General features: G+C 55.1%; 63 non-coding genes across 63 annotated transcripts; 12 read left to right on the top strand and 51 right to left on the bottom strand.

The window, feature by feature from the left end:
* Positions 1 to 130: 130 nt before the first annotated feature.
* On the bottom strand, positions 131 to 204 carry Trnai-aau. Its single transcript has one exon. It is a non-coding gene; the product is annotated as a tRNA-Ile (tRNA).
* Positions 205 to 402: 198 nt separating this feature from the next.
* On the bottom strand, positions 403 to 474 carry Trnae-uuc. The gene has a single exon. It is a non-coding gene; the product is annotated as a tRNA-Glu (tRNA).
* A 303-nt stretch (positions 475 to 777) lies between these two features.
* Positions 778 to 850, bottom strand: Trnam-cau. The gene has a single exon. It is a non-coding gene; the product is annotated as a tRNA-Met (tRNA).
* A 381-nt stretch (positions 851 to 1231) lies between these two features.
* Trnag-gcc lies at positions 1232 to 1302 on the bottom strand. Its single transcript has one exon. It is a non-coding gene; the product is annotated as a tRNA-Gly (tRNA).
* Positions 1303 to 1649: 347 nt separating this feature from the next.
* Trnag-ucc lies at positions 1650 to 1721 on the top strand. The gene has a single exon. It is a non-coding gene; the product is annotated as a tRNA-Gly (tRNA).
* Positions 1722 to 2314: 593 nt separating this feature from the next.
* Positions 2315 to 2388, bottom strand: Trnai-aau. The gene has a single exon. It is a non-coding gene; the product is annotated as a tRNA-Ile (tRNA).
* A 198-nt stretch (positions 2389 to 2586) lies between these two features.
* Positions 2587 to 2658, bottom strand: Trnae-uuc. Its single transcript has one exon. It is a non-coding gene; the product is annotated as a tRNA-Glu (tRNA).
* A 303-nt stretch (positions 2659 to 2961) lies between these two features.
* Positions 2962 to 3034, bottom strand: Trnam-cau. Its single transcript has one exon. It is a non-coding gene; the product is annotated as a tRNA-Met (tRNA).
* A 381-nt stretch (positions 3035 to 3415) lies between these two features.
* Trnag-gcc lies at positions 3416 to 3486 on the bottom strand. Its single transcript has one exon. It is a non-coding gene; the product is annotated as a tRNA-Gly (tRNA).
* A 347-nt stretch (positions 3487 to 3833) lies between these two features.
* Trnag-ucc lies at positions 3834 to 3905 on the top strand. Its single transcript has one exon. It is a non-coding gene; the product is annotated as a tRNA-Gly (tRNA).
* Positions 3906 to 4498: 593 nt separating this feature from the next.
* On the bottom strand, positions 4499 to 4572 carry Trnai-aau. The gene has a single exon. It is a non-coding gene; the product is annotated as a tRNA-Ile (tRNA).
* Positions 4573 to 4770: 198 nt separating this feature from the next.
* On the bottom strand, positions 4771 to 4842 carry Trnae-uuc. Its single transcript has one exon. It is a non-coding gene; the product is annotated as a tRNA-Glu (tRNA).
* Positions 4843 to 5145: 303 nt separating this feature from the next.
* Trnam-cau lies at positions 5146 to 5218 on the bottom strand. Its single transcript has one exon. It is a non-coding gene; the product is annotated as a tRNA-Met (tRNA).
* A 381-nt stretch (positions 5219 to 5599) lies between these two features.
* On the bottom strand, positions 5600 to 5670 carry Trnag-gcc. The gene has a single exon. It is a non-coding gene; the product is annotated as a tRNA-Gly (tRNA).
* A 347-nt stretch (positions 5671 to 6017) lies between these two features.
* Positions 6018 to 6089, top strand: Trnag-ucc. Its single transcript has one exon. It is a non-coding gene; the product is annotated as a tRNA-Gly (tRNA).
* A 593-nt stretch (positions 6090 to 6682) lies between these two features.
* Positions 6683 to 6756, bottom strand: Trnai-aau. The gene has a single exon. It is a non-coding gene; the product is annotated as a tRNA-Ile (tRNA).
* A 198-nt stretch (positions 6757 to 6954) lies between these two features.
* Trnae-uuc lies at positions 6955 to 7026 on the bottom strand. The gene has a single exon. It is a non-coding gene; the product is annotated as a tRNA-Glu (tRNA).
* Positions 7027 to 7329: 303 nt separating this feature from the next.
* On the bottom strand, positions 7330 to 7402 carry Trnam-cau. Its single transcript has one exon. It is a non-coding gene; the product is annotated as a tRNA-Met (tRNA).
* A 381-nt stretch (positions 7403 to 7783) lies between these two features.
* Trnag-gcc lies at positions 7784 to 7854 on the bottom strand. The gene has a single exon. It is a non-coding gene; the product is annotated as a tRNA-Gly (tRNA).
* A 347-nt stretch (positions 7855 to 8201) lies between these two features.
* Positions 8202 to 8273, top strand: Trnag-ucc. The gene has a single exon. It is a non-coding gene; the product is annotated as a tRNA-Gly (tRNA).
* A 593-nt stretch (positions 8274 to 8866) lies between these two features.
* Trnai-aau lies at positions 8867 to 8940 on the bottom strand. Its single transcript has one exon. It is a non-coding gene; the product is annotated as a tRNA-Ile (tRNA).
* Positions 8941 to 9138: 198 nt separating this feature from the next.
* Trnae-uuc lies at positions 9139 to 9210 on the bottom strand. The gene has a single exon. It is a non-coding gene; the product is annotated as a tRNA-Glu (tRNA).
* A 303-nt stretch (positions 9211 to 9513) lies between these two features.
* Trnam-cau lies at positions 9514 to 9586 on the bottom strand. The gene has a single exon. It is a non-coding gene; the product is annotated as a tRNA-Met (tRNA).
* Positions 9587 to 9967: 381 nt separating this feature from the next.
* Positions 9968 to 10038, bottom strand: Trnag-gcc. Its single transcript has one exon. It is a non-coding gene; the product is annotated as a tRNA-Gly (tRNA).
* Positions 10039 to 10385: 347 nt separating this feature from the next.
* Positions 10386 to 10457, top strand: Trnag-ucc. Its single transcript has one exon. It is a non-coding gene; the product is annotated as a tRNA-Gly (tRNA).
* Positions 10458 to 11050: 593 nt separating this feature from the next.
* On the bottom strand, positions 11051 to 11124 carry Trnai-aau. Its single transcript has one exon. It is a non-coding gene; the product is annotated as a tRNA-Ile (tRNA).
* A 198-nt stretch (positions 11125 to 11322) lies between these two features.
* Trnae-uuc lies at positions 11323 to 11394 on the bottom strand. Its single transcript has one exon. It is a non-coding gene; the product is annotated as a tRNA-Glu (tRNA).
* A 303-nt stretch (positions 11395 to 11697) lies between these two features.
* On the bottom strand, positions 11698 to 11770 carry Trnam-cau. The gene has a single exon. It is a non-coding gene; the product is annotated as a tRNA-Met (tRNA).
* Positions 11771 to 12151: 381 nt separating this feature from the next.
* On the bottom strand, positions 12152 to 12222 carry Trnag-gcc. Its single transcript has one exon. It is a non-coding gene; the product is annotated as a tRNA-Gly (tRNA).
* A 347-nt stretch (positions 12223 to 12569) lies between these two features.
* Trnag-ucc lies at positions 12570 to 12641 on the top strand. Its single transcript has one exon. It is a non-coding gene; the product is annotated as a tRNA-Gly (tRNA).
* Positions 12642 to 13234: 593 nt separating this feature from the next.
* On the bottom strand, positions 13235 to 13308 carry Trnai-aau. Its single transcript has one exon. It is a non-coding gene; the product is annotated as a tRNA-Ile (tRNA).
* A 198-nt stretch (positions 13309 to 13506) lies between these two features.
* Positions 13507 to 13578, bottom strand: Trnae-uuc. The gene has a single exon. It is a non-coding gene; the product is annotated as a tRNA-Glu (tRNA).
* A 303-nt stretch (positions 13579 to 13881) lies between these two features.
* On the bottom strand, positions 13882 to 13954 carry Trnam-cau. The gene has a single exon. It is a non-coding gene; the product is annotated as a tRNA-Met (tRNA).
* A 381-nt stretch (positions 13955 to 14335) lies between these two features.
* Trnag-gcc lies at positions 14336 to 14406 on the bottom strand. The gene has a single exon. It is a non-coding gene; the product is annotated as a tRNA-Gly (tRNA).
* Positions 14407 to 14753: 347 nt separating this feature from the next.
* On the top strand, positions 14754 to 14825 carry Trnag-ucc. The gene has a single exon. It is a non-coding gene; the product is annotated as a tRNA-Gly (tRNA).
* A 593-nt stretch (positions 14826 to 15418) lies between these two features.
* Trnai-aau lies at positions 15419 to 15492 on the bottom strand. Its single transcript has one exon. It is a non-coding gene; the product is annotated as a tRNA-Ile (tRNA).
* Positions 15493 to 15690: 198 nt separating this feature from the next.
* Trnae-uuc lies at positions 15691 to 15762 on the bottom strand. The gene has a single exon. It is a non-coding gene; the product is annotated as a tRNA-Glu (tRNA).
* Positions 15763 to 16065: 303 nt separating this feature from the next.
* Positions 16066 to 16138, bottom strand: Trnam-cau. The gene has a single exon. It is a non-coding gene; the product is annotated as a tRNA-Met (tRNA).
* A 381-nt stretch (positions 16139 to 16519) lies between these two features.
* Positions 16520 to 16590, bottom strand: Trnag-gcc. Its single transcript has one exon. It is a non-coding gene; the product is annotated as a tRNA-Gly (tRNA).
* A 347-nt stretch (positions 16591 to 16937) lies between these two features.
* Positions 16938 to 17009, top strand: Trnag-ucc. Its single transcript has one exon. It is a non-coding gene; the product is annotated as a tRNA-Gly (tRNA).
* Positions 17010 to 17602: 593 nt separating this feature from the next.
* Trnai-aau lies at positions 17603 to 17676 on the bottom strand. The gene has a single exon. It is a non-coding gene; the product is annotated as a tRNA-Ile (tRNA).
* Positions 17677 to 17874: 198 nt separating this feature from the next.
* Trnae-uuc lies at positions 17875 to 17946 on the bottom strand. The gene has a single exon. It is a non-coding gene; the product is annotated as a tRNA-Glu (tRNA).
* A 303-nt stretch (positions 17947 to 18249) lies between these two features.
* Trnam-cau lies at positions 18250 to 18322 on the bottom strand. Its single transcript has one exon. It is a non-coding gene; the product is annotated as a tRNA-Met (tRNA).
* Positions 18323 to 18703: 381 nt separating this feature from the next.
* On the bottom strand, positions 18704 to 18774 carry Trnag-gcc. The gene has a single exon. It is a non-coding gene; the product is annotated as a tRNA-Gly (tRNA).
* Positions 18775 to 19121: 347 nt separating this feature from the next.
* On the top strand, positions 19122 to 19193 carry Trnag-ucc. Its single transcript has one exon. It is a non-coding gene; the product is annotated as a tRNA-Gly (tRNA).
* Positions 19194 to 19786: 593 nt separating this feature from the next.
* Trnai-aau lies at positions 19787 to 19860 on the bottom strand. The gene has a single exon. It is a non-coding gene; the product is annotated as a tRNA-Ile (tRNA).
* Positions 19861 to 20058: 198 nt separating this feature from the next.
* Trnae-uuc lies at positions 20059 to 20130 on the bottom strand. The gene has a single exon. It is a non-coding gene; the product is annotated as a tRNA-Glu (tRNA).
* Positions 20131 to 20433: 303 nt separating this feature from the next.
* Trnam-cau lies at positions 20434 to 20506 on the bottom strand. The gene has a single exon. It is a non-coding gene; the product is annotated as a tRNA-Met (tRNA).
* Positions 20507 to 20887: 381 nt separating this feature from the next.
* Trnag-gcc lies at positions 20888 to 20958 on the bottom strand. Its single transcript has one exon. It is a non-coding gene; the product is annotated as a tRNA-Gly (tRNA).
* Positions 20959 to 21310: 352 nt separating this feature from the next.
* On the top strand, positions 21311 to 21382 carry Trnag-ucc. Its single transcript has one exon. It is a non-coding gene; the product is annotated as a tRNA-Gly (tRNA).
* A 593-nt stretch (positions 21383 to 21975) lies between these two features.
* On the bottom strand, positions 21976 to 22049 carry Trnai-aau. The gene has a single exon. It is a non-coding gene; the product is annotated as a tRNA-Ile (tRNA).
* Positions 22050 to 22247: 198 nt separating this feature from the next.
* Trnae-uuc lies at positions 22248 to 22319 on the bottom strand. The gene has a single exon. It is a non-coding gene; the product is annotated as a tRNA-Glu (tRNA).
* Positions 22320 to 22622: 303 nt separating this feature from the next.
* Trnam-cau lies at positions 22623 to 22695 on the bottom strand. The gene has a single exon. It is a non-coding gene; the product is annotated as a tRNA-Met (tRNA).
* A 381-nt stretch (positions 22696 to 23076) lies between these two features.
* Positions 23077 to 23147, bottom strand: Trnag-gcc. The gene has a single exon. It is a non-coding gene; the product is annotated as a tRNA-Gly (tRNA).
* A 347-nt stretch (positions 23148 to 23494) lies between these two features.
* Positions 23495 to 23566, top strand: Trnag-ucc. The gene has a single exon. It is a non-coding gene; the product is annotated as a tRNA-Gly (tRNA).
* A 593-nt stretch (positions 23567 to 24159) lies between these two features.
* Trnai-aau lies at positions 24160 to 24233 on the bottom strand. The gene has a single exon. It is a non-coding gene; the product is annotated as a tRNA-Ile (tRNA).
* Positions 24234 to 24431: 198 nt separating this feature from the next.
* On the bottom strand, positions 24432 to 24503 carry Trnae-uuc. Its single transcript has one exon. It is a non-coding gene; the product is annotated as a tRNA-Glu (tRNA).
* Positions 24504 to 24806: 303 nt separating this feature from the next.
* Positions 24807 to 24879, bottom strand: Trnam-cau. Its single transcript has one exon. It is a non-coding gene; the product is annotated as a tRNA-Met (tRNA).
* Positions 24880 to 25260: 381 nt separating this feature from the next.
* Positions 25261 to 25331, bottom strand: Trnag-gcc. Its single transcript has one exon. It is a non-coding gene; the product is annotated as a tRNA-Gly (tRNA).
* A 352-nt stretch (positions 25332 to 25683) lies between these two features.
* On the top strand, positions 25684 to 25755 carry Trnag-ucc. Its single transcript has one exon. It is a non-coding gene; the product is annotated as a tRNA-Gly (tRNA).
* A 593-nt stretch (positions 25756 to 26348) lies between these two features.
* On the bottom strand, positions 26349 to 26422 carry Trnai-aau. The gene has a single exon. It is a non-coding gene; the product is annotated as a tRNA-Ile (tRNA).
* Positions 26423 to 26620: 198 nt separating this feature from the next.
* On the bottom strand, positions 26621 to 26692 carry Trnae-uuc. Its single transcript has one exon. It is a non-coding gene; the product is annotated as a tRNA-Glu (tRNA).
* Positions 26693 to 26995: 303 nt separating this feature from the next.
* Positions 26996 to 27068, bottom strand: Trnam-cau. Its single transcript has one exon. It is a non-coding gene; the product is annotated as a tRNA-Met (tRNA).
* Positions 27069 to 27448: the final 380 nt, after the last annotated feature.

Genomic DNA, 27448 nt, shown 5'->3' with positions numbered 1-27448 from the left:
GAATGCTGTAGCGCTCCCCGACGAGTCGGGTTCGGATCCTCTATCAACTTCCACGCAGGGTGATGATCTTTTGGTCACCACACTCGCCAGCTGAAATCGGCGCCGCCTTTTCGTAGTAGGAAAAGAGTAGTGGCCCGTGGGGGGATCGAACCCACGACCTTCGCGTTATTAGCACGACGCTCTAACCAACTGAGCTAACGGGCCTCGGCAGATGCAGTTGCTCAGCCCTACGCTGGAAACAGGTGGCATGAAGCCGCACACCATTTCTATGGTCGTCGTGTGTCTGCTTCCCTAGTCTATATTCTGCTGACGGTCACGAAACAGTAGCTATATTGCGAGCAGGACGGGAAACGGCCGCTCGGACAGCTCAAACTTGTCACGATTCGTGTGGAAAAAATTCCGTTCCGGTACCGGGAATCGAACCCGGGCCTCCTGGGTGAAAGCCAGGTATCCTAGCCACTAGACCACACCGGATGTGGCCGTTTCGTTCGACCGTTCGTACGGTCGCTTGTCGCATTTCGTGTCGAGTGCCGCGTCGGCGCCCCCCTCTCTTTGCGAGCATCTGTGCACATACTGACTGGCAAGGCGCGCACCTCAAACGTCGCAGAGCAATGCTTTTGGCTTCATGCTCTGCTGGGAGAAGAGGAAAAGGGAAGCTGTAAGTAGCAATAACAGGAAGTAAACATTTTCCCGCTGAAGCGTTGAAACGCTGTGGATAACAAACAAGAAATACGTTGGCGCCCTAGCAACAGCACCACCATGTCACAGAAAATTAAATGCCCCGGGTGAGGATCGAACTCACGACCTTAAGATTATGAGACTTACGCGCTGCCTACTGCGCTACCGAGGCACGGGTGCACCGCTTGTCCTGGAAACTGGGTAAACACCTTACCCAATATTAGACGTAGAGACACTGTACTTCCTGGATAACGTGTTCTGTTGCTACACGTGCACTGCCGGCCCAGTTGATTGCGGTGCTGCTGCAGCTGTTGCAACGATAGGCAGCACTCCTTGTCGTTGAAGTTCAGTGCCTCGGAGGCACCCGGACCCAGCAACTTGTGAGGCCAGGCCGACGCTAGTCTGTAGAACATGATGCGAGCGTCCTAGTGGGGACCCGCGAGTGCTGCGTTCTCGGTCCTTCTCAAGGGAAATCCAGCTACACATTCTTGTGGATCGTGCATCTCAAGCGCTCAAGCCACGCGGCAGCATTATCGCGGGAAAAGCAAAATGATGCATCGGCCGGGAATCGAACCCGGGCCGCCCGCGTGGCAGGCGAGCATTCTACCACTGAACCACCGATGCTCGGGCCAGCGGTAACTTGACGCTGCTTGCCGAGCAGATGTCTCAAGGGAAAGTGGGACTGCCGTCAAGCGCCGTAGCATTCTGTGGAAAAGATGCTGCAGACGCTGAATCCTGCACTGCACTGCTCTGCTTAAAAATGCCGCCAGAACGCGGTCCTCTGCGTACTCTTGCGTTGCCGGCGCCCAACTCTTGCCAAAGGATGCGAAATGTGCGCGGATACGCTGTCCGAATGCGTCTGGATGTGCTCCCCTAGCCTGCCTCGAAATGCGCCTGCCAGGTACGATCACCTTCGGCCGCTGCCGACTGGCGGGAAGCCGACACAGCGCGGACGCGCGGCGCTCGCTTGTGCGGTGGTGGTGTAATGGTCAGCATAGTTGCGTTCCAAGCAGTTGATCCGGGTTCGATTCCCGGCCACCGCAGCAGGCTTTTAATTTCGCGTATGAGTACTTTTGCCACGCGCTCTTAAATTATTGTTTTTTCGCCCTCTTACTCGCTGCATACCAGCCCTTAGTGTGTCTCGACTTGTCTCGACTTTGCTCGGCTGACGCGAGAGCTGACGCTCTCAAATCGGCCTATATCAAAACGACAAGCACGAGAAACGACTGAGAGAGGTAAGGAGAGGCGAGGCGATGGACACACAGCACGCCCCCTTCATTTCACGGTGGCGTCTCCCTGACCGAATCGGGCTGTAGCTCCGAAAAGAAAGGAGAAACAAAAATAGGAAGTAAAAGTGCCAATAGCGCCCTGTGTTCCCATGCGCTCACCCGCCCAAGTACTGACAAGGGCCAAAGTTGTTACGCATCGGCAATCGGACATTTTCTTTCATTTTCTCTTTATCGGTTGAGAACCAGTGTATTCAAGATATTATGGCCATTGCCGAGTGAATGCTGTAGCGCTCCCCGACGAGTCGGGTTCGGATCCTCTATCAACTTCCACGCAGGGTGATGATCTTTTGGTCACCACACTCGCCAGCTGAAATCGGCGCCGCCTTTTCGTAGTAGGAAAAGAGTAGTGGCCCGTGGGGGGATCGAACCCACGACCTTCGCGTTATTAGCACGACGCTCTAACCAACTGAGCTAACGGGCCTCGGCAGATGCAGTTGCTCAGCCCTACGCTGGAAACAGGTGGCATGAAGCCGCACACCATTTCTATGGTCGTCGTGTGTCTGCTTCCCTAGTCTATATTCTGCTGACGGTCACGAAACAGTAGCTATATTGCGAGCAGGACGGGAAACGGCCGCTCGGACAGCTCAAACTTGTCACGATTCGTGTGGAAAAAATTCCGTTGCGGTACCGGGAATCGAACCCGGGCCTCCTGGGTGAAAGCCAGGTATCCTAGCCACTAGACCACACCGGATGTGGCCGTTTCGTTCGACCGTTCGTACGGTCGCTTGTCGCATTTCGTGTCGAGTGCCGCGTCGGCGCCCCCCTCTCTTTGCGAGCATCTGTGCACATACTGACTGGCAAGGCGCGCACCTCAAACGTCGCAGAGCAATGCTTTTGGCTTCATGCTCTGCTGGGAGAAGAGGAAAAGGGAAGCTGTAAGTAGCAATAACAGGAAGTAAACATTTTCCCGCTGAAGCGTTGAAACGCTGTGGATAACAAACAAGAAATACGTTGGCGCCCTAGCAACAGCACCACCATGTCACAGAAAATTAAATGCCCCGGGTGAGGATCGAACTCACGACCTTAAGATTATGAGACTTACGCGCTGCCTACTGCGCTACCGAGGCACGGGTGCACCGCTTGTCCTGGAAACTGGGTAAACACCTTACCCAATATTAGACGTAGAGACACTGTACTTCCTGGATAACGTGTTCTGTTGCTACACGTGCACTGCCGGCCCAGTTGATTGCGGTGCTGCTGCAGCTGTTGCAACGATAGGCAGCACTCCTTGTCGTTGAAGTTCAGTGCCTCGGAGGCACCCGGACCCAGCAACTTGTGAGGCCAGGCCGACGCTAGTCTGTAGAACATGATGCGAGCGTCCTAGTGGGGACCCGCGAGTGCTGCGTTCTCGGTCCTTCTCAAGGGAAATCCAGCTACACATTCTTGTGGATCGTGCATCTCAAGCGCTCAAGCCACGCGGCAGCATTATCGCGGGAAAAGCAAAATGATGCATCGGCCGGGAATCGAACCCGGGCCGCCCGCGTGGCAGGCGAGCATTCTACCACTGAACCACCGATGCTCGGGCCAGCGGTAACTTGACGCTGCTTGCCGAGCAGATGTCTCAAGGGAAAGTGGGACTGCCGTCAAGCGCCGTAGCATTCTGTGGAAAAGATGCTGCAGACGCTGAATCCTGCACTGCACTGCTCTGCTTAAAAATGCCGCCAGAACGCGGTCCTCTGCGTACTCTTGCGTTGCCGGCGCCCAACTCTTGCCAAAGGATGCGAAATGTGCGCGGATACGCTGTCCGAATGCGTCTGGATGTGCTCCCCTAGCCTGCCTCGAAATGCGCCTGCCAGGTACGATCACCTTCGGCCGCTGCCGACTGGCGGGAAGCCGACACAGCGCGGACGCGCGGCGCTCGCTTGTGCGGTGGTGGTGTAATGGTCAGCATAGTTGCGTTCCAAGCAGTTGATCCGGGTTCGATTCCCGGCCACCGCAGCAGGCTTTTAATTTCGCGTATGAGTACTTTTGCCACGCGCTCTTAAATTATTGTTTTTTCGCCCTCTTACTCGCTGCATACCAGCCCTTAGTGTGTCTCGACTTGTCTCGACTTTGCTCGGCTGACGCGAGAGCTGACGCTCTCAAATCGGCCTATATCAAAACGACAAGCACGAGAAACGACTGAGAGAGGTAAGGAGAGGCGAGGCGATGGACACACAGCACGCCCCCTTCATTTCACGGTGGCGTCTCCCTGACCGAATCGGGCTGTAGCTCCGAAAAGAAAGGAGAAACAAAAATAGGAAGTAAAAGTGCCAATAGCGCCCTGTGTTCCCATGCGCTCACCCGCCCAAGTACTGACAAGGGCCAAAGTTGTTACGCATCGGCAATCGGACATTTTCTTTCATTTTCTCTTTATCGGTTGAGAACCAGTGTATTCAAGATATTATGGCCATTGCCGAGTGAATGCTGTAGCGCTCCCCGACGAGTCGGGTTCGGATCCTCTATCAACTTCCACGCAGGGTGATGATCTTTTGGTCACCACACTCGCCAGCTGAAATCGGCGCCGCCTTTTCGTAGTAGGAAAAGAGTAGTGGCCCGTGGGGGGATCGAACCCACGACCTTCGCGTTATTAGCACGACGCTCTAACCAACTGAGCTAACGGGCCTCGGCAGATGCAGTTGCTCAGCCCTACGCTGGAAACAGGTGGCATGAAGCCGCACACCATTTCTATGGTCGTCGTGTGTCTGCTTCCCTAGTCTATATTCTGCTGACGGTCACGAAACAGTAGCTATATTGCGAGCAGGACGGGAAACGGCCGCTCGGACAGCTCAAACTTGTCACGATTCGTGTGGAAAAAATTCCGTTCCGGTACCGGGAATCGAACCCGGGCCTCCTGGGTGAAAGCCAGGTATCCTAGCCACTAGACCACACCGGATGTGGCCGTTTCGTTCGACCGTTCGTACGGTCGCTTGTCGCATTTCGTGTCGAGTGCCGCGTCGGCGCCCCCCTCTCTTTGCGAGCATCTGTGCACATACTGACTGGCAAGGCGCGCACCTCAAACGTCGCAGAGCAATGCTTTTGGCTTCATGCTCTGCTGGGAGAAGAGGAAAAGGGAAGCTGTAAGTAGCAATAACAGGAAGTAAACATTTTCCCGCTGAAGCGTTGAAACGCTGTGGATAACAAACAAGAAATACGTTGGCGCCCTAGCAACAGCACCACCATGTCACAGAAAATTAAATGCCCCGGGTGAGGATCGAACTCACGACCTTAAGATTATGAGACTTACGCGCTGCCTACTGCGCTACCGAGGCACGGGTGCACCGCTTGTCCTGGAAACTGGGTAAACACCTTACCCAATATTAGACGTAGAGACACTGTACTTCCTGGATAACGTGTTCTGTTGCTACACGTGCACTGCCGGCCCAGTTGATTGCGGTGCTGCTGCAGCTGTTGCAACGATAGGCAGCACTCCTTGTCGTTGAAGTTCAGTGCCTCGGAGGCACCCGGACCCAGCAACTTGTGAGGCCAGGCCGACGCTAGTCTGTAGAACATGATGCGAGCGTCCTAGTGGGGACCCGCGAGTGCTGCGTTCTCGGTCCTTCTCAAGGGAAATCCAGCTACACATTCTTGTGGATCGTGCATCTCAAGCGCTCAAGCCACGCGGCAGCATTATCGCGGGAAAAGCAAAATGATGCATCGGCCGGGAATCGAACCCGGGCCGCCCGCGTGGCAGGCGAGCATTCTACCACTGAACCACCGATGCTCGGGCCAGCGGTAACTTGACGCTGCTTGCCGAGCAGATGTCTCAAGGGAAAGTGGGACTGCCGTCAAGCGCCGTAGCATTCTGTGGAAAAGATGCTGCAGACGCTGAATCCTGCACTGCACTGCTCTGCTTAAAAATGCCGCCAGAACGCGGTCCTCTGCGTACTCTTGCGTTGCCGGCGCCCAACTCTTGCCAAAGGATGCGAAATGTGCGCGGATACGCTGTCCGAATGCGTCTGGATGTGCTCCCCTAGCCTGCCTCGAAATGCGCCTGCCAGGTACGATCACCTTCGGCCGCTGCCGACTGGCGGGAAGCCGACACAGCGCGGACGCGCGGCGCTCGCTTGTGCGGTGGTGGTGTAATGGTCAGCATAGTTGCGTTCCAAGCAGTTGATCCGGGTTCGATTCCCGGCCACCGCAGCAGGCTTTTAATTTCGCGTATGAGTACTTTTGCCACGCGCTCTTAAATTATTGTTTTTTCGCCCTCTTACTCGCTGCATACCAGCCCTTAGTGTGTCTCGACTTGTCTCGACTTTGCTCGGCTGACGCGAGAGCTGACGCTCTCAAATCGGCCTATATCAAAACGACAAGCACGAGAAACGACTGAGAGAGGTAAGGAGAGGCGAGGCGATGGACACACAGCACGCCCCCTTCATTTCACGGTGGCGTCTCCCTGACCGAATCGGGCTGTAGCTCCGAAAAGAAAGGAGAAACAAAAATAGGAAGTAAAAGTGCCAATAGCGCCCTGTGTTCCCATGCGCTCACCCGCCCAAGTACTGACAAGGGCCAAAGTTGTTACGCATCGGCAATCGGACATTTTCTTTCATTTTCTCTTTATCGGTTGAGAACCAGTGTATTCAAGATATTATGGCCATTGCCGAGTGAATGCTGTAGCGCTCCCCGACGAGTCGGGTTCGGATCCTCTATCAACTTCCACGCAGGGTGATGATCTTTTGGTCACCACACTCGCCAGCTGAAATCGGCGCCGCCTTTTCGTAGTAGGAAAAGAGTAGTGGCCCATGGGGGGATCGAACCCACGACCTTCGCGTTATTAGCACGACGCTCTAACCAACTGAGCTAACGGGCCTCGGCAGATGCAGTTGCTCAGCCCTACGCTGGAAACAGGTGGCATGAAGCCGCACACCATTTCTATGGTCGTCGTGTGTCTGCTTCCCTAGTCTATATTCTGCTGACGGTCACGAAACAGTAGCTATATTGCGAGCAGGACGGGAAACGGCCGCTCGGACAGCTCAAACTTGTCACGATTCGTGTGGAAAAAATTCCGTTCCGGTACCGGGAATCGAACCCGGGCCTCCTGGGTGAAAGCCAGGTATCCTAGCCACTAGACCACACCGGATGTGGCCGTTTCGTTCGACCGTTCGTACGGTCGCTTGTCGCATTTCGTGTCGAGTGCCGCGTCGGCGCCCCCCTCTCTTTGCGAGCATCTGTGCACATACTGACTGGCAAGGCGCGCACCTCAAACGTCGCAGAGCAATGCTTTTGGCTTCATGCTCTGCTGGGAGAAGAGGAAAAGGGAAGCTGTAAGTAGCAATAACAGGAAGTAAACATTTTCCCGCTGAAGCGTTGAAACGCTGTGGATAACAAACAAGAAATACGTTGGCGCCCTAGCAACAGCACCACCATGTCACAGAAAATTAAATGCCCCGGGTGAGGATCGAACTCACGACCTTAAGATTATGAGACTTACGCGCTGCCTACTGCGCTACCGAGGCACGGGTGCACCGCTTGTCCTGGAAACTGGGTAAACACCTTACCCAATATTAGACGTAGAGACACTGTACTTCCTGGATAACGTGTTCTGTTGCTACACGTGCACTGCCGGCCCAGTTGATTGCGGTGCTGCTGCAGCTGTTGCAACGATAGGCAGCACTCCTTGTCGTTGAAGTTCAGTGCCTCGGAGGCACCCGGACCCAGCAACTTGTGAGGCCAGGCCGACGCTAGTCTGTAGAACATGATGCGAGCGTCCTAGTGGGGACCCGCGAGTGCTGCGTTCTCGGTCCTTCTCAAGGGAAATCCAGCTACACATTCTTGTGGATCGTGCATCTCAAGCGCTCAAGCCACGCGGCAGCATTATCGCGGGAAAAGCAAAATGATGCATCGGCCGGGAATCGAACCCGGGCCGCCCGCGTGGCAGGCGAGCATTCTACCACTGAACCACCGATGCTCGGGCCAGCGGTAACTTGACGCTGCTTGCCGAGCAGATGTCTCAAGGGAAAGTGGGACTGCCGTCAAGCGCCGTAGCATTCTGTGGAAAAGATGCTGCAGACGCTGAATCCTGCACTGCACTGCTCTGCTTAAAAATGCCGCCAGAACGCGGTCCTCTGCGTACTCTTGCGTTGCCGGCGCCCAACTCTTGCCAAAGGATGCGAAATGTGCGCGGATACGCTGTCCGAATGCGTCTGGATGTGCTCCCCTAGCCTGCCTCGAAATGCGCCTGCCAGGTACGATCACCTTCGGCCGCTGCCGACTGGCGGGAAGCCGACACAGCGCGGACGCGCGGCGCTCGCTTGTGCGGTGGTGGTGTAATGGTCAGCATAGTTGCGTTCCAAGCAGTTGATCCGGGTTCGATTCCCGGCCACCGCAGCAGGCTTTTAATTTCGCGTATGAGTACTTTTGCCACGCGCTCTTAAATTATTGTTTTTTCGCCCTCTTACTCGCTGCATACCAGCCCTTAGTGTGTCTCGACTTGTCTCGACTTTGCTCGGCTGACGCGAGAGCTGACGCTCTCAAATCGGCCTATATCAAAACGACAAGCACGAGAAACGACTGAGAGAGGTAAGGAGAGGCGAGGCGATGGACACACAGCACGCCCCCTTCATTTCACGGTGGCGTCTCCCTGACCGAATCGGGCTGTAGCTCCGAAAAGAAAGGAGAAACAAAAATAGGAAGTAAAAGTGCCAATAGCGCCCTGTGTTCCCATGCGCTCACCCGCCCAAGTACTGACAAGGGCCAAAGTTGTTACGCATCGGCAATCGGACATTTTCTTTCATTTTCTCTTTATCGGTTGAGAACCAGTGTATTCAAGATATTATGGCCATTGCCGAGTGAATGCTGTAGCGCTCCCCGACGAGTCGGGTTCGGATCCTCTATCAACTTCCACGCAGGGTGATGATCTTTTGGTCACCACACTCGCCAGCTGAAATCGGCGCCGCCTTTTCGTAGTAGGAAAAGAGTAGTGGCCCGTGGGGGGATCGAACCCACGACCTTCGCGTTATTAGCACGACGCTCTAACCAACTGAGCTAACGGGCCTCGGCAGATGCAGTTGCTCAGCCCTACGCTGGAAACAGGTGGCATGAAGCCGCACACCATTTCTATGGTCGTCGTGTGTCTGCTTCCCTAGTCTATATTCTGCTGACGGTCACGAAACAGTAGCTATATTGCGAGCAGGACGGGAAACGGCCGCTCGGACAGCTCAAACTTGTCACGATTCGTGTGGAAAAAATTCCGTTCCGGTACCGGGAATCGAACCCGGGCCTCCTGGGTGAAAGCCAGGTATCCTAGCCACTAGACCACACCGGATGTGGCCGTTTCGTTCGACCGTTCGTACGGTCGCTTGTCGCATTTCGTGTCGAGTGCCGCGTCGGCGCCCCCCTCTCTTTGCGAGCATCTGTGCACATACTGACTGGCAAGGCGCGCACCTCAAACGTCGCAGAGCAATGCTTTTGGCTTCATGCTCTGCTGGGAGAAGAGGAAAAGGGAAGCTGTAAGTAGCAATAACAGGAAGTAAACATTTTCCCGCTGAAGCGTTGAAACGCTGTGGATAACAAACAAGAAATACGTTGGCGCCCTAGCAACAGCACCACCATGTCACAGAAAATTAAATGCCCCGGGTGAGGATCGAACTCACGACCTTAAGATTATGAGACTTACGCGCTGCCTACTGCGCTACCGAGGCACGGGTGCACCGCTTGTCCTGGAAACTGGGTAAACACCTCACCCAATATTAGACGTAGAGACACTGTACTTCCTGGATAACGTGTTCTGTTGCTACACGTGCACTGCCGGCCCAGTTGATTGCGGTGCTGCTGCAGCTGTTGCAACGATAGGCAGCACTCCTTGTCGTTGAAGTTCAGTGCCTCGGAGGCACCCGGACCCAGCAACTTGTGAGGCCAGGCCGACGCTAGTCTGTAGAACATGATGCGAGCGTCCTAGTGGGGACCCGCGAGTGCTGCGTTCTCGGTCCTTCTCAAGGGAAATCCAGCTACACATTCTTGTGGATCGTGCATCTCAAGCGCTCAAGCCACGCGGCAGCATTATCGCGGGAAAAGCAAAATGATGCATCGGCCGGGAATCGAACCCGGGCCGCCCGCGTGGCAGGCGAGCATTCTACCACTGAACCACCGATGCTCGGGCCAGCGGTAACTTGACGCTGCTTGCCGAGCAGATGTCTCAAGGGAAAGTGGGACTGCCGTCAAGCGCCGTAGCATTCTGTGGAAAAGATGCTGCAGACGCTGAATCCTGCACTGCACTGCTCTGCTTAAAAATGCCGCCAGAACGCGGTCCTCTGCGTACTCTTGCGTTGCCGGCGCCCAACTCTTGCCAAAGGATGCGAAATGTGCGCGGATACGCTGTCCGAATGCGTCTGGATGTGCTCCCCTAGCCTGCCTCGAAATGCGCCTGCCAGGTACGATCACCTTCGGCCGCTGCCGACTGGCGGGAAGCCGACACAGCGCGGACGCGCGGCGCTCGCTTGTGCGGTGGTGGTGTAATGGTCAGCATAGTTGCGTTCCAAGCAGTTGATCCGGGTTCGATTCCCGGCCACCGCAGCAGGCTTTTAATTTCGCGTATGAGTACTTTTGCCACGCGCTCTTAAATTATTGTTTTTTCGCCCTCTTACTCGCTGCATACCAGCCCTTAGTGTGTCTCGACTTGTCTCGACTTTGCTCGGCTGACGCGAGAGCTGACGCTCTCAAATCGGCCTATATCAAAACGACAAGCACGAGAAACGACTGAGAGAGGTAAGGAGAGGCGAGGCGATGGACACACAGCACGCCCCCTTCATTTCACGGTGGCGTCTCCCTGACCGAATCGGGCTGTAGCTCCGAAAAGAAAGGAGAAACAAAAATAGGAAGTAAAAGTGCCAATAGCGCCCTGTGTTCCCATGCGCTCACCCGCCCAAGTACTGACAAGGGCCAAAGTTGTTACGCATCGGCAATCGGACATTTTCTTTCATTTTCTCTTTATCGGTTGAGAACCAGTGTATTCAAGATATTATGGCCATTGCCGAGTGAATGCTGTAGCGCTCCCCGACGAGTCGGGTTCGGATCCTCTATCAACTTCCACGCAGGGTGATGATCTTTTGGTCACCACACTCGCCAGCTGAAATCGGCGCCGCCTTTTCGTAGTAGGAAAAGAGTAGTGGCCCGTGGGGGGATCGAACCCACGACCTTCGCGTTATTAGCACGACGCTCTAACCAACTGAGCTAACGGGCCTCGGCAGATGCAGTTGCTCAGCCCTACGCTGGAAACAGGTGGCATGAAGCCGCACACCATTTCTATGGTCGTCGTGTGTCTGCTTCCCTAGTCTATATTCTGCTGACGGTCACGAAACAGTAGCTATATTGCGAGCAGGACGGGAAACGGCCGCTCGGACAGCTCAAACTTGTCACGATTCGTGTGGAAAAAATTCCGTTCCGGTACCGGGAATCGAACCCGGGCCTCCTGGGTGAAAGCCAGGTATCCTAGCCACTAGACCACACCGGATGTGGCCGTTTCGTTCGACCGTTCGTACGGTCGCTTGTCGCATTTCGTGTCGAGTGCCGCGTCGGCGCCCCCCTCTCTTTGCGAGCATCTGTGCACATACTGACTGGCAAGGCGCGCACCTCAAACGTCGCAGAGCAATGCTTTTGGCTTCATGCTCTGCTGGGAGAAGAGGAAAAGGGAAGCTGTAAGTAGCAATAACAGGAAGTAAACATTTTCCCGCTGAAGCGTTGAAACGCTGTGGATAACAAACAAGAAATACGTTGGCGCCCTAGCAACAGCACCACCATGTCACAGAAAATTAAATGCCCCGGGTGAGGATCGAACTCACGACCTTAAGATTATGAGACTTACGCGCTGCCTACTGCGCTACCGAGGCACGGGTGCACCGCTTGTCCTGGAAACTGGGTAAACACCTCACCCAATATTAGACGTAGAGACACTGTACTTCCTGGATAACGTGTTCTGTTGCTACACGTGCACTGCCGGCCCAGTTGATTGCGGTGCTGCTGCAGCTGTTGCAACGATAGGCAGCACTCCTTGTCGTTGAAGTTCAGTGCCTCGGAGGCACCCGGACCCAGCAACTTGTGAGGCCAGGCCGACGCTAGTCTGTAGAACATGATGCGAGCGTCCTAGTGGGGACCCGCGAGTGCTGCGTTCTCGGTCCTTCTCAAGGGAAATCCAGCTACACATTCTTGTGGATCGTGCATCTCAAGCGCTCAAGCCACGCGGCAGCATTATCGCGGGAAAAGCAAAATGATGCATCGGCCGGGAATCGAACCCGGGCCGCCCGCGTGGCAGGCGAGCATTCTACCACTGAACCACCGATGCTCGGGCCAGCGGTAACTTGACGCTGCTTGCCGAGCAGATGTCTCAAGGGAAAGTGGGACTGCCGTCAAGCGCCGTAGCATTCTGTGGAAAAGATGCTGCAGACGCTGAATCCTGCACTGCACTGCTCTGCTTAAAAATGCCGCCAGAACGCGGTCCTCTGCGTACTCTTGCGTTGCCGGCGCCCAACTCTTGCCAAAGGATGCGAAATGTGCGCGGATACGCTGTCCGAATGCGTCTGGATGTGCTCCCCTAGCCTGCCTCGAAATGCGCCTGCCAGGTACGATCACCTTCGGCCGCTGCCGACTGGCGGGAAGCCGACACAGCGCGGACGCGCGGCGCTCGCTTGTGCGGTGGTGGTGTAATGGTCAGCATAGTTGCGTTCCAAGCAGTTGATCCGGGTTCGATTCCCGGCCACCGCAGCAGGCTTTTAATTTCGCGTATGAGTACTTTTGCCACGCGCTCTTAAATTATTGTTTTTTCGCCCTCTTACTCGCTGCATACCAGCCCTTAGTGTGTCTCGACTTGTCTCGACTTTGCTCGGCTGACGCGAGAGCTGACGCTCTCAAATCGGCCTATATCAAAACGACAAGCACGAGAAACGACTGAGAGAGGTAAGGAGAGGCGAGGCGATGGACACACAGCACGCCCCCTTCATTTCACGGTGGCGTCTCCCTGACCGAATCGGGCTGTAGCTCCGAAAAGAAAGGAGAAACAAAAATAGGAAGTAAAAGTGCCAATAGCGCCCTGTGTTCCCATGCGCTCACCCGCCCAAGTACTGACAAGGGCCAAAGTTGTTACGCATCGGCAATCGGACATTTTCTTTCATTTTCTCTTTATCGGTTGAGAACCAGTGTATTCAAGATATTATGGCCATTGCCGAGTGAATGCTGTAGCGCTCCCCGACGAGTCGGGTTCGGATCCTCTATCAACTTCCACGCAGGGTGATGATCTTTTGGTCACCACACTCGCCAGCTGAAATCGGCGCCGCCTTTTCGTAGTAGGAAAAGAGTAGTGGCCCGTGGGGGGATCGAACCCACGACCTTCGCGTTATTAGCACGACGCTCTAACCAACTGAGCTAACGGGCCTCGGCAGATGCAGTTGCTCAGCCCTACGCTGGAAACAGGTGGCATGAAGCCGCACACCATTTCTATGGTCGTCGTGTGTCTGCTTCCCTAGTCTATATTCTGCTGACGGTCACGAAACAGTAGCTATATTGCGAGCAGGACGGGAAACGGCCGCTCGGACAGCTCAAACTTGTCACGATTCGTGTGGAAAAAATTCCGTTCCGGTACCGGGAATCGAACCCGGGCCTCCTGGGTGAAAGCCAGGTATCCTAGCCACTAGACCACACCGGATGTGGCCGTTTCGTTCGACCGTTCGTACGGTCGCTTGTCGCATTTCGTGTCGAGTGCCGCGTCGGCGCCCCCCTCTCTTTGCGAGCATCTGTGCACATACTGACTGGCAAGGCGCGCACCTCAAACGTCGCAGAGCAATGCTTTTGGCTTCATGCTCTGCTGGGAGAAGAGGAAAAGGGAAGCTGTAAGTAGCAATAACAGGAAGTAAACATTTTCCCGCTGAAGCGTTGAAACGCTGTGGATAACAAACAAGAAATACGTTGGCGCCCTAGCAACAGCACCACCATGTCACAGAAAATTAAATGCCCCGGGTGAGGATCGAACTCACGACCTTAAGATTATGAGACTTACGCGCTGCCTACTGCGCTACCGAGGCACGGGTGCACCGCTTGTCCTGGAAACTGGGTAAACACCTTACCCAATATTAGACGTAGAGACACTGTACTTCCTGGATAACGTGTTCTGTTGCTACACGTGCACTGCCGGCCCAGTTGATTGCGGTGCTGCTGCAGCTGTTGCAACGATAGGCAGCACTCCTTGTCGTTGAAGTTCAGTGCCTCGGAGGCACCCGGACCCAGCAACTTGTGAGGCCAGGCCGACGCTAGTCTGTAGAACATGATGCGAGCGTCCTAGTGGGGACCCGCGAGTGCTGCGTTCTCGGTCCTTCTCAAGGGAAATCCAGCTACACATTCTTGTGGATCGTGCATCTCAAGCGCTCAAGCCACGCGGCAGCATTATCGCGGGAAAAGCAAAATGATGCATCGGCCGGGAATCGAACCCGGGCCGCCCGCGTGGCAGGCGAGCATTCTACCACTGAACCACCGATGCTCGGGCCAGCGGTAACTTGACGCTGCTTGCCGAGCAGATGTCTCAAGGGAAAGTGGGACTGCCGTCAAGCGCCGTAGCATTCTGTGGAAAAGATGCTGCAGACGCTGAATCCTGCACTGCACTGCTCTGCTTAAAAATGCCGCCAGAACGCGGTCCTCTGCGTACTCTTGCGTTGCCGGCGCCCAACTCTTGCCAAAGGATGCGAAATGTGCGCGGATACGCTGTCCGAATGCGTCTGGATGTGCTCCCCTAGCCTGCCTCGAAATGCGCCTGCCAGGTACGATCACCTTCGGCCGCTGCCGACTGGCGGGAAGCCGACACAGCGCGGACGCGCGGCGCTCGCTTGTGCGGTGGTGGTGTAATGGTCAGCATAGTTGCGTTCCAAGCAGTTGATCCGGGTTCGATTCCCGGCCACCGCAGCAGGCTTTTAATTTCGCGTATGAGTACTTTTGCCACGCGCTCTTAAATTATTGTTTTTTCGCCCTCTTACTCGCTGCATACCAGCCCTTAGTGTGTCTCGACTTGTCTCGACTTTGCTCGGCTGACGCGAGAGCTGACGCTCTCAAATCGGCCTATATCAAAACGACAAGCACGAGAAACGACTGAGAGAGGTAAGGAGAGGCGAGGCGATGGACACACAGCACGCCCCCTTCATTTCACGGTGGCGTCTCCCTGACCGAATCGGGCTGTAGCTCCGAAAAGAAAGGAGAAACAAAAATAGGAAGTAAAAGTGCCAATAGCGCCCTGTGTTCCCATGCGCTCACCCGCCCAAGTACTGACAAGGGCCAAAGTTGTTACGCATCGGCAATCGGACATTTTCTTTCATTTTCTCTTTATCGGTTGAGAACCAGTGTATTCAAGATATTATGGCCATTGCCGAGTGAATGCTGTAGCGCTCCCCGACGAGTCGGGTTCGGATCCTCTATCAACTTCCACGCAGGGTGATGATCTTTTGGTCACCACACTCGCCAGCTGAAATCGGCGCCGCCTTTTCGTAGTAGGAAAAGAGTAGTGGCCCGTGGGGGGATCGAACCCACGACCTTCGCGTTATTAGCACGACGCTCTAACCAACTGAGCTAACGGGCCTCGGCAGATGCAGTTGCTCAGCCCTACGCTGGAAACAGGTGGCATGAAGCCGCACACCATTTCTATGGTCGTCGTGTGTCTGCTTCCCTAGTCTATATTCTGCTGACGGTCACGAAACAGTAGCTATATTGCGAGCAGGACGGGAAACGGCCGCTCGGACAGCTCAAACTTGTCACGATTCGTGTGGAAAAAATTCCGTTCCGGTACCGGGAATCGAACCCGGGCCTCCTGGGTGAAAGCCAGGTATCCTAGCCACTAGACCACACCGGATGTGGCCGTTTCGTTCGACCGTTCGTACGGTCGCTTGTCGCATTTCGTGTCGAGTGCCGCGTCGGCGCCCCCCTCTCTTTGCGAGCATCTGTGCACATACTGACTGGCAAGGCGCGCACCTCAAACGTCGCAGAGCAATGCTTTTGGCTTCATGCTCTGCTGGGAGAAGAGGAAAAGGGAAGCTGTAAGTAGCAATAACAGGAAGTAAACATTTTCCCGCTGAAGCGTTGAAACGCTGTGGATAACAAACAAGAAATACGTTGGCGCCCTAGCAACAGCACCACCATGTCACAGAAAATTAAATGCCCCGGGTGAGGATCGAACTCACGACCTTAAGATTATGAGACTTACGCGCTGCCTACTGCGCTACCGAGGCACGGGTGCACCGCTTGTCCTGGAAACTGGGTAAACACCTTACCCAATATTAGACGTAGAGACACTGTACTTCCTGGATAACGTGTTCTGTTGCTACACGTGCACTGCCGGCCCAGTTGATTGCGGTGCTGCTGCAGCTGTTGCAACGATAGGCAGCACTCCTTGTCGTTGAAGTTCAGTGCCTCGGAGGCACCCGGACCCAGCAACTTGTGAGGCCAGGCCGACGCTAGTCTGTAGAACATGATGCGAGCGTCCTAGTGGGGACCCGCGAGTGCTGCGTTCTCGGTCCTTCTCAAGGGAAATCCAGCTACACATTCTTGTGGATCGTGCATCTCAAGCGCTCAAGCCACGCGGCAGCATTATCGCGGGAAAAGCAAAATGATGCATCGGCCGGGAATCGAACCCGGGCCGCCCGCGTGGCAGGCGAGCATTCTACCACTGAACCACCGATGCTCGGGCCAGCGGTAACTTGACGCTGCTTGCCGAGCAGATGTCTCAAGGGAAAGTGGGACTGCCGTCAAGCGCCGTAGCATTCTGTGGAAAAGATGCTGCAGACGCTGAATCCTGCACTGCACTGCTCTGCTTAAAAATGCCGCCAGAACGCGGTCCTCTGCGTACTCTTGCGTTGCCGGCGCCCAACTCTTGCCAAAGGATGCGAAATGTGCGCGGATACGCTGTCCGAATGCGTCTGGATGTGCTCCCCTAGCCTGCCTCGAAATGCGCCTGCCAGGTACGATCACCTTCGGCCGCTGCCGACTGGCGGGAAGCCGACACAGCGCGGACGCGCGGCGCTCGCTTGTGCGGTGGTGGTGTAATGGTCAGCATAGTTGCGTTCCAAGCAGTTGATCCGGGTTCGATTCCCGGCCACCGCAGCAGGCTTTTAATTTCGCGTATGAGTACTTTTGCCACGCGCTCTTAAATTATTGTTTTTTCGCCCTCTTACTCGCTGCATACCAGCCCTTAGTGTGTCTCGACTTGTCTCGACTTTGCTCGGCTGACGCGAGAGCTGACGCTCTCAAATCGGCCTATATCAAAACGACAAGCACGAGAAACGACTGAGAGAGGTAAGGAGAGGCGAGGCGATGGACACACAGCACGCCCCCTTCATTTCACGGTGGCGTCTCCCTGACCGAATCGGGCTGTAGCTCCGAAAAGAAAGGAGAAACAAAAATAGGAAGTAAAAGTGCCAATAGCGCCCTGTGTTCCCATGCGCTCACCCGCCCAAGTACTGACAAGGGCCAAAGTTGTTACGCATCGGCAATCGGACATTTTCTTTCATTTTCTCTTTATCGGTTGAGAACCAGTGTATTCAAGATATTATGGCCATTGCCGAGTGAATGCTGTAGCGCTCCCCGACGAGTCGGGTTCGGATCCTCTATCAACTTCCACGCAGGGTGATGATCTTTTGGTCACCACACTCGCCAGCTGAAATCGGCGCCGCCTTTTCGTAGTAGGAAAAGAGTAGTGGCCCGTGGGGGGATCGAACCCACGACCTTCGCGTTATTAGCACGACGCTCTAACCAACTGAGCTAACGGGCCTCGGCAGATGCAGTTGCTCAGCCCTACGCTGGAAACAGGTGGCATGAAGCCGCACACCATTTCTATGGTCGTCGTGTGTCTGCTTCCCTAGTCTATATTCTGCTGACGGTCACGAAACAGTAGCTATATTGCGAGCAGGACGGGAAACGGCCGCTCGGACAGCTCAAACTTGTCACGATTCGTGTGGAAAAAATTCCGTTCCGGTACCGGGAATCGAACCCGGGCCTCCTGGGTGAAAGCCAGGTATCCTAGCCACTAGACCACACCGGATGTGGCCGTTTCGTTCGACCGTTCGTACGGTCGCTTGTCGCATTTCGTGTCGAGTGCCGCGTCGGCGCCCCCCTCTCTTTGCGAGCATCTGTGCACATACTGACTGGCAAGGCGCGCACCTCAAACGTCGCAGAGCAATGCTTTTGGCTTCATGCTCTGCTGGGAGAAGAGGAAAAGGGAAGCTGTAAGTAGCAATAACAGGAAGTAAACATTTTCCCGCTGAAGCGTTGAAACGCTGTGGATAACAAACAAGAAATACGTTGGCGCCCTAGCAACAGCACCACCATGTCACAGAAAATTAAATGCCCCGGGTGAGGATCGAACTCACGACCTTAAGATTATGAGACTTACGCGCTGCCTACTGCGCTACCGAGGCACGGGTGCACCGCTTGTCCTGGAAACTGGGTAAACACCTTACCCAATATTAGACGTAGAGACACTGTACTTCCTGGATAACGTGTTCTGTTGCTACACGTGCACTGCCGGCCCAGTTGATTGCGGTGCTGCTGCAGCTGTTGCAACGATAGGCAGCACTCCTTGTCGTTGAAGTTCAGTGCCTCGGAGGCACCCGGACCCAGCAACTTGTGAGGCCAGGCCGACGCTAGTCTGTAGAACATGATGCGAGCGTCCTAGTGGGGACCCGCGAGTGCTGCGTTCTCGGTCCTTCTCAAGGGAAATCCAGCTACACATTCTTGTGGATCGTGCATCTCAAGCGCTCAAGCCACGCGGCAGCATTATCGCGGGAAAAGCAAAATGATGCATCGGCCGGGAATCGAACCCGGGCCGCCCGCGTGGCAGGCGAGCATTCTACCACTGAACCACCGATGCTCGGGCCAGCGGTAACTTGACGCTGCTTGCCGAGCAGATGTCTCAAGGGAAAGTGGGACTGCCGTCAAGCGCCGTAGCATTCTGTGGAAAAGATGCTGCAGACGCTGAATCCTGCACTGCACTGCTCTGCTTAAAAATGCCGCCAGAACGCGGTCCTCTGCGTACTCTTGCGTTGCCGGCGCCCAACTCTTGCCAAAGGATGCGAAATGTGCGCGGATACGCTGTCCGAATGCGTCTGGATGTGCTCCCCTAGCCTGCCTCGAAATGCGCCTGCCAGGTACGATCACCTTCGGCCGCTGCCGACTGGCGGGAAGCCGACACAGCGCGGACGCGCGGCGCTCGCTTGTGCGGTGGTGGTGTAATGGTCAGCATAGTTGCGTTCCAAGCAGTTGATCCGGGTTCGATTCCCGGCCACCGCAGCAGGCTTTTAATTTCGCGTATGAGTACTTTTGCCACGCGCTCTTAAATTATTGTTTTTTCGCCCTCTTACTCGCTGCATACCAGCCCTTAGTGTGTCTCGACTTGTCTCGACTTTGCTCGGCTGACGCGAGAGCTGACGCTCTCAAATCGGCCTATATCAAAACGACAAGCACGAGAAACGACTGAGAGAGGTAAGGAGAGGCGAGGCGATGGACACACAGCACGCCCCCTTCATTTCACGGTGGCGTCTCCCTGACCGAATCGGGCTGTAGCTCCGAAAAGAAAGGAGAAACAAAAATAGGAAGTAAAAGTGCCAATAGCGCCCTGTGTTCCCATGCGCTCACCCGCCCAAGTACTGACAAGGGCCAAAGTTGTTACGCATCGGCAATCGGACATTTTCTTTCATTTTCTCTTTATCGGTTGAGAACCAGTGTATTCAAGATATTATGGCCATTGCCGAGTGAATGCTGTAGCGCTCCCCGACGAGTCGGGTTCGGATCCTCTATCAACTTCCACGCAGGGTGATGATCTTTTGGTCACCACACTCGCCAGCTGAAATCGGCGCCGCCTTTTCGTAGTAGGAAAAGAGTAGTGGCCCGTGGGGGGATCGAACCCACGACCTTCGCGTTATTAGCACGACGCTCTAACCAACTGAGCTAACGGGCCTCGGCAGATGCAGTTGCTCAGCCCTACGCTGGAAACAGGTGGCATGAAGCCGCACACCATTTCTATGGTCGTCGTGTGTCTGCTTCCCTAGTCTATATTCTGCTGACGGTCACGAAACAGTAGCTATATTGCGAGCAGGACGGGAAACGGCCGCTCGGACAGCTCAAACTTGTCACGATTCGTGTGGAAAAAATTCCGTTCCGGTACCGGGAATCGAACCCGGGCCTCCTGGGTGAAAGCCAGGTATCCTAGCCACTAGACCACACCGGATGTGGCCGTTTCGTTCGACCGTTCGTACGGTCGCTTGTCGCATTTCGTGTCGAGTGCCGCGTCGGCGCCCCCCTCTCTTTGCGAGCATCTGTGCACATACTGACTGGCAAGGCGCGCACCTCAAACGTCGCAGAGCAATGCTTTTGGCTTCATGCTCTGCTGGGAGAAGAGGAAAAGGGAAGCTGTAAGTAGCAATAACAGGAAGTAAACATTTTCCCGCTGAAGCGTTGAAACGCTGTGGATAACAAACAAGAAATACGTTGGCGCCCTAGCAACAGCACCACCATGTCACAGAAAATTAAATGCCCCGGGTGAGGATCGAACTCACGACCTTAAGATTATGAGACTTACGCGCTGCCTACTGCGCTACCGAGGCACGGGTGCACCGCTTGTCCTGGAAACTGGGTAAACACCTTACCCAATATTAGACGTAGAGACACTGTACTTCCTGGATAACGTGTTCTGTTGCTACACGTGCACTGCCGGCCCAGTTGATTGCGGTGCTGCTGCAGCTGTTGCAACGATAGGCAGCACTCCTTGTCGTTGAAGTTCAGTGCCTCGGAGGCACCCGGACCCAGCAACTTGTGAGGCCAGGCCGACGCTAGTCTGTAGAACATGATGCGAGCGTCCTAGTGGGGACCCGCGAGTGCTGCGTTCTCGGTCCTTCTCAAGGGAAATCCAGCTACACATTCTTGTGGATCGTGCATCTCAAGCGCTCAAGCCACGCGGCAGCATTATCGCGGGAAAAGCAAAATGATGCATCGGCCGGGAATCGAACCCGGGCCGCCCGCGTGGCAGGCGAGCATTCTACCACTGAACCACCGATGCTCGGGCCAGCGGTAACTTGACGCTGCTTGCCGAGCAGATGTCTCAAGGGAAAGTGGGACTGCCGTCAAGCGCCGTAGCATTCTGTGGAAAAGATGCTGCAGACGCTGAATCCTGCACTGCACTGCACTGCTCTGCTTAAAAATGCCGCCAGAACGCGGTCCTCTGCGTACTCTTGCGTTGCCGGCGCCCAACTCTTGCCAAAGGATGCGAAATGTGCGCGGATACGCTGTCCGAATGCGTCTGGATGTGCTCCCCTAGCCTGCCTCGAAATGCGCCTGCCAGGTACGATCACCTTCGGCCGCTGCCGACTGGCGGGAAGCCGACACAGCGCGGACGCGCGGCGCTCGCTTGTGCGGTGGTGGTGTAATGGTCAGCATAGTTGCGTTCCAAGCAGTTGATCCGGGTTCGATTCCCGGCCACCGCAGCAGGCTTTTAATTTCGCGTATGAGTACTTTTGCCACGCGCTCTTAAATTATTGTTTTTTCGCCCTCTTACTCGCTGCATACCAGCCCTTAGTGTGTCTCGACTTGTCTCGACTTTGCTCGGCTGACGCGAGAGCTGACGCTCTCAAATCGGCCTATATCAAAACGACAAGCACGAGAAACGACTGAGAGAGGTAAGGAGAGGCGAGGCGATGGACACACAGCACGCCCCCTTCATTTCACGGTGGCGTCTCCCTGACCGAATCGGGCTGTAGCTCCGAAAAGAAAGGAGAAACAAAAATAGGAAGTAAAAGTGCCAATAGCGCCCTGTGTTCCCATGCGCTCACCCGCCCAAGTACTGACAAGGGCCAAAGTTGTTACGCATCGGCAATCGGACATTTTCTTTCATTTTCTCTTTATCGGTTGAGAACCAGTGTATTCAAGATATTATGGCCATTGCCGAGTGAATGCTGTAGCGCTCCCCGACGAGTCGGGTTCGGATCCTCTATCAACTTCCACGCAGGGTGATGATCTTTTGGTCACCACACTCGCCAGCTGAAATCGGCGCCGCCTTTTCGTAGTAGGAAAAGAGTAGTGGCCCGTGGGGGGATCGAACCCACGACCTTCGCGTTATTAGCACGACGCTCTAACCAACTGAGCTAACGGGCCTCGGCAGATGCAGTTGCTCAGCCCTACGCTGGAAACAGGTGGCATGAAGCCGCACACCATTTCTATGGTCGTCGTGTGTCTGCTTCCCTAGTCTATATTCTGCTGACGGTCACGAAACAGTAGCTATATTGCGAGCAGGACGGGAAACGGCCGCTCGGACAGCTCAAACTTGTCACGATTCGTGTGGAAAAAATTCCGTTCCGGTACCGGGAATCGAACCCGGGCCTCCTGGGTGAAAGCCAGGTATCCTAGCCACTAGACCACACCGGATGTGGCCGTTTCGTTCGACCGTTCGTACGGTCGCTTGTCGCATTTCGTGTCGAGTGCCGCGTCGGCGCCCCCCTCTCTTTGCGAGCATCTGTGCACATACTGACTGGCAAGGCGCGCACCTCAAACGTCGCAGAGCAATGCTTTTGGCTTCATGCTCTGCTGGGAGAAGAGGAAAAGGGAAGCTGTAAGTAGCAATAACAGGAAGTAAACATTTTCCCGCTGAAGCGTTGAAACGCTGTGGATAACAAACAAGAAATACGTTGGCGCCCTAGCAACAGCACCACCATGTCACAGAAAATTAAATGCCCCGGGTGAGGATCGAACTCACGACCTTAAGATTATGAGACTTACGCGCTGCCTACTGCGCTACCGAGGCACGGGTGCACCGCTTGTCCTGGAAACTGGGTAAACACCTTACCCAATATTAGACGTAGAGACACTGTACTTCCTGGATAACGTGTTCTGTTGCTACACGTGCACTGCCGGCCCAGTTGATTGCGGTGCTGCTGCAGCTGTTGCAACGATAGGCAGCACTCCTTGTCGTTGAAGTTCAGTGCCTCGGAGGCACCCGGACCCAGCAACTTGTGAGGCCAGGCCGACGCTAGTCTGTAGAACATGATGCGAGCGTCCTAGTGGGGACCCGCGAGTGCTGCGTTCTCGGTCCTTCTCAAGGGAAATCCAGCTACACATTCTTGTGGATCGTGCATCTCAAGCGCTCAAGCCACGCGGCAGCATTATCGCGGGAAAAGCAAAATGATGCATCGGCCGGGAATCGAACCCGGGCCGCCCGCGTGGCAGGCGAGCATTCTACCACTGAACCACCGATGCTCGGGCCAGCGGTAACTTGACGCTGCTTGCCGAGCAGATGTCTCAAGGGAAAGTGGGACTGCCGTCAAGCGCCGTAGCATTCTGTGGAAAAGATGCTGCAGACGCTGAATCCTGCACTGCACTGCTCTGCTTAAAAATGCCGCCAGAACGCGGTCCTCTGCGTACTCTTGCGTTGCCGGCGCCCAACTCTTGCCAAAGGATGCGAAATGTGCGCGGATACGCTGTCCGAATGCGTCTGGATGTGCTCCCCTAGCCTGCCTCGAAATGCGCCTGCCAGGTACGATCACCTTCGGCCGCTGCCGACTGGCGGGAAGCCGACACAGCGCGGACGCGCGGCGCTCGCTTGTGCGGTGGTGGTGTAATGGTCAGCATAGTTGCGTTCCAAGCAGTTGATCCGGGTTCGATTCCCGGCCACCGCAGCAGGCTTTTAATTTCGCGTATGAGTACTTTTGCCACGCGCTCTTAAATTATTGTTTTTTCGCCCTCTTACTCGCTGCATACCAGCCCTTAGTGTGTCTCGACTTGTCTCGACTTTGCTCGGCTGACGCGAGAGCTGACGCTCTCAAATCGGCCTATATCAAAACGACAAGCACGAGAAACGACTGAGAGAGGTAAGGAGAGGCGAGGCGATGGACACACAGCACGCCCCCTTCATTTCACGGTGGCGTCTCCCTGACCGAATCGGGCTGTAGCTCCGAAAAGAAAGGAGAAACAAAAATAGGAAGTAAAAGTGCCAATAGCGCCCTGTGTTCCCATGCGCTCACCCGCCCAAGTACTGACAAGGGCCAAAGTTGTTACGCATCGGCAATCGGACATTTTCTTTCATTTTCTCTTTATCGGTTGAGAACCAGTGTATTCAAGATATTATGGCCATTGCCGAGTGAATGCTGTAGCGCTCCCCGACGAGTCGGGTTCGGATCCTCTATCAACTTCCACGCAGGGTGATGATCTTTTGGTCACCACACTCGCCAGCTGAAATCGGCGCCGCCTTTTCGTAGTAGGAAAAGAGTAGTGGCCCGTGGGGGGATCGAACCCACGACCTTCGCGTTATTAGCACGACGCTCTAACCAACTGAGCTAACGGGCCTCGGCAGATGCAGTTGCTCAGCCCTACGCTGGAAACAGGTGGCATGAAGCCGCACACCATTTCTATGGTCGTCGTGTGTCTGCTTCCCTAGTCTATATTCTGCTGACGGTCACGAAACAGTAGCTATATTGCGAGCAGGACGGGAAACGGCCGCTCGGACAGCTCAAACTTGTCACGATTCGTGTGGAAAAAATTCCGTTCCGGTACCGGGAATCGAACCCGGGCCTCCTGGGTGAAAGCCAGGTATCCTAGCCACTAGACCACACCGGATGTGGCCGTTTCGTTCGACCGTTCGTACGGTCGCTTGTCGCATTTCGTGTCGAGTGCCGCGTCGGCGCCCCCCTCTCTTTGCGAGCATCTGTGCACATACTGACTGGCAAGGCGCGCACCTCAAACGTCGCAGAGCAATGCTTTTGGCTTCATGCTCTGCTGGGAGAAGAGGAAAAGGGAAGCTGTAAGTAGCAATAACAGGAAGTAAACATTTTCCCGCTGAAGCGTTGAAACGCTGTGGATAACAAACAAGAAATACGTTGGCGCCCTAGCAACAGCACCACCATGTCACAGAAAATTAAATGCCCCGGGTGAGGATCGAACTCACGACCTTAAGATTATGAGACTTACGCGCTGCCTACTGCGCTACCGAGGCACGGGTGCACCGCTTGTCCTGGAAACTGGGTAAACACCTTACCCAATATTAGACGTAGAGACACTGTACTTCCTGGATAACGTGTTCTGTTGCTACACGTGCACTGCCGGCCCAGTTGATTGCGGTGCTGCTGCAGCTGTTGCAACGATAGGCAGCACTCCTTGTCGTTGAAGTTCAGTGCCTCGGAGGCACCCGGACCCAGCAACTTGTGAGGCCAGGCCGACGCTAGTCTGTAGAACATGATGCGAGCGTCCTAGTGGGGACCCGCGAGTGCTGCGTTCTCGGTCCTTCTCAAGGGAAATCCAGCTACACATTCTTGTGGATCGTGCATCTCAAGCGCTCAAGCCACGCGGCAGCATTATCGCGGGAAAAGCAAAATGATGCATCGGCCGGGAATCGAACCCGGGCCGCCCGCGTGGCAGGCGAGCATTCTACCACTGAACCACCGATGCTCGGGCCAGCGGTAACTTGACGCTGCTTGCCGAGCAGATGTCTCAAGGGAAAGTGGGACTGCCGTCAAGCGCCGTAGCATTCTGTGGAAAAGATGCTGCAGACGCTGAATCCTGCACTGCACTGCACTGCTCTGCTTAAAAATGCCGCCAGAACGCGGTCCTCTGCGTACTCTTGCGTTGCCGGCGCCCAACTCTTGCCAAAGGATGCGAAATGTGCGCGGATACGCTGTCCGAATGCGTCTGGATGTGCTCCCCTAGCCTGCCTCGAAATGCGCCTGCCAGGTACGATCACCTTCGGCCGCTGCCGACTGGCGGGAAGCCGACACAGCGCGGACGCGCGGCGCTCGCTTGTGCGGTGGTGGTGTAATGGTCAGCATAGTTGCGTTCCAAGCAGTTGATCCGGGTTCGATTCCCGGCCACCGCAGCAGGCTTTTAATTTCGCGTATGAGTACTTTTGCCACGCGCTCTTAAATTATTGTTTTTTCGCCCTCTTACTCGCTGCATACCAGCCCTTAGTGTGTCTCGACTTGTCTCGACTTTGCTCGGCTGACGCGAGAGCTGACGCTCTCAAATCGGCCTATATCAAAACGACAAGCACGAGAAACGACTGAGAGAGGTAAGGAGAGGCGAGGCGATGGACACACAGCACGCCCCCTTCATTTCACGGTGGCGTCTCCCTGACCGAATCGGGCTGTAGCTCCGAAAAGAAAGGAGAAACAAAAATAGGAAGTAAAAGTGCCAATAGCGCCCTGTGTTCCCATGCGCTCACCCGCCCAAGTACTGACAAGGGCCAAAGTTGTTACGCATCGGCAATCGGACATTTTCTTTCATTTTCTCTTTATCGGTTGAGAACCAGTGTATTCAAGATATTATGGCCATTGCCGAGTGAATGCTGTAGCGCTCCCCGACGAGTCGGGTTCGGATCCTCTATCAACTTCCACGCAGGGTGATGATCTTTTGGTCACCACACTCGCCAGCTGAAATCGGCGCCGCCTTTTCGTAGTAGGAAAAGAGTAGTGGCCCGTGGGGGGATCGAACCCACGACCTTCGCGTTATTAGCACGACGCTCTAACCAACTGAGCTAACGGGCCTCGGCAGATGCAGTTGCTCAGCCCTACGCTGGAAACAGGTGGCATGAAGCCGCACACCATTTCTATGGTCGTCGTGTGTCTGCTTCCCTAGTCTATATTCTGCTGACGGTCACGAAACAGTAGCTATATTGCGAGCAGGACGGGAAACGGCCGCTCGGACAGCTCAAACTTGTCACGATTCGTGTGGAAAAAATTCCGTTCCGGTACCGGGAATCGAACCCGGGCCTCCTGGGTGAAAGCCAGGTATCCTAGCCACTAGACCACACCGGATGTGGCCGTTTCGTTCGACCGTTCGTACGGTCGCTTGTCGCATTTCGTGTCGAGTGCCGCGTCGGCGCCCCCCTCTCTTTGCGAGCATCTGTGCACATACTGACTGGCAAGGCGCGCACCTCAAACGTCGCAGAGCAATGCTTTTGGCTTCATGCTCTGCTGGGAGAAGAGGAAAAGGGAAGCTGTAAGTAGCAATAACAGGAAGTAAACATTTTCCCGCTGAAGCGTTGAAACGCTGTGGATAACAAACAAGAAATACGTTGGCGCCCTAGCAACAGCACCACCATGTCACAGAAAATTAAATGCCCCGGGTGAGGATCGAACTCACGACCTTAAGATTATGAGACTTACGCGCTGCCTACTGCGCTACCGAGGCACGGGTGCACCGCTTGTCCTGGAAACTGGGTAAACACCTTACCCAATATTAGACGTAGAGACACTGTACTTCCTGGATAACGTGTTCTGTTGCTACACGTGCACTGCCGGCCCAGTTGATTGCGGTGCTGCTGCAGCTGTTGCAACGATAGGCAGCACTCCTTGTCGTTGAAGTTCAGTGCCTCGGAGGCACCCGGACCCAGCAACTTGTGAGGCCAGGCCGACGCTAGTCTGTAGAACATGATGCGAGCGTCCTAGTGGGGACCCGCGAGTGCTGCGTTCTCGGTCCTTCTCAAGGGAAATCCAGCTACACATTCTTGTGGATCGTGCATCTCAAGCGCTCAAGCCACGCGGCAGCATTATCGCGGGAAAAGCAAAATG

Source organism: Schistocerca piceifrons, unplaced genomic scaffold (genome assembly GCF_021461385.2).
Source record: "Schistocerca piceifrons isolate TAMUIC-IGC-003096 unplaced genomic scaffold, iqSchPice1.1 HiC_scaffold_617, whole genome shotgun sequence".
Lineage (NCBI taxonomy): Eukaryota > Metazoa > Arthropoda > Insecta > Orthoptera > Acrididae > Schistocerca > Schistocerca piceifrons.
Note: the sequence above shows the minus strand (reverse complement) of the source record. Positions and strands in the feature narration are given on the sequence as shown.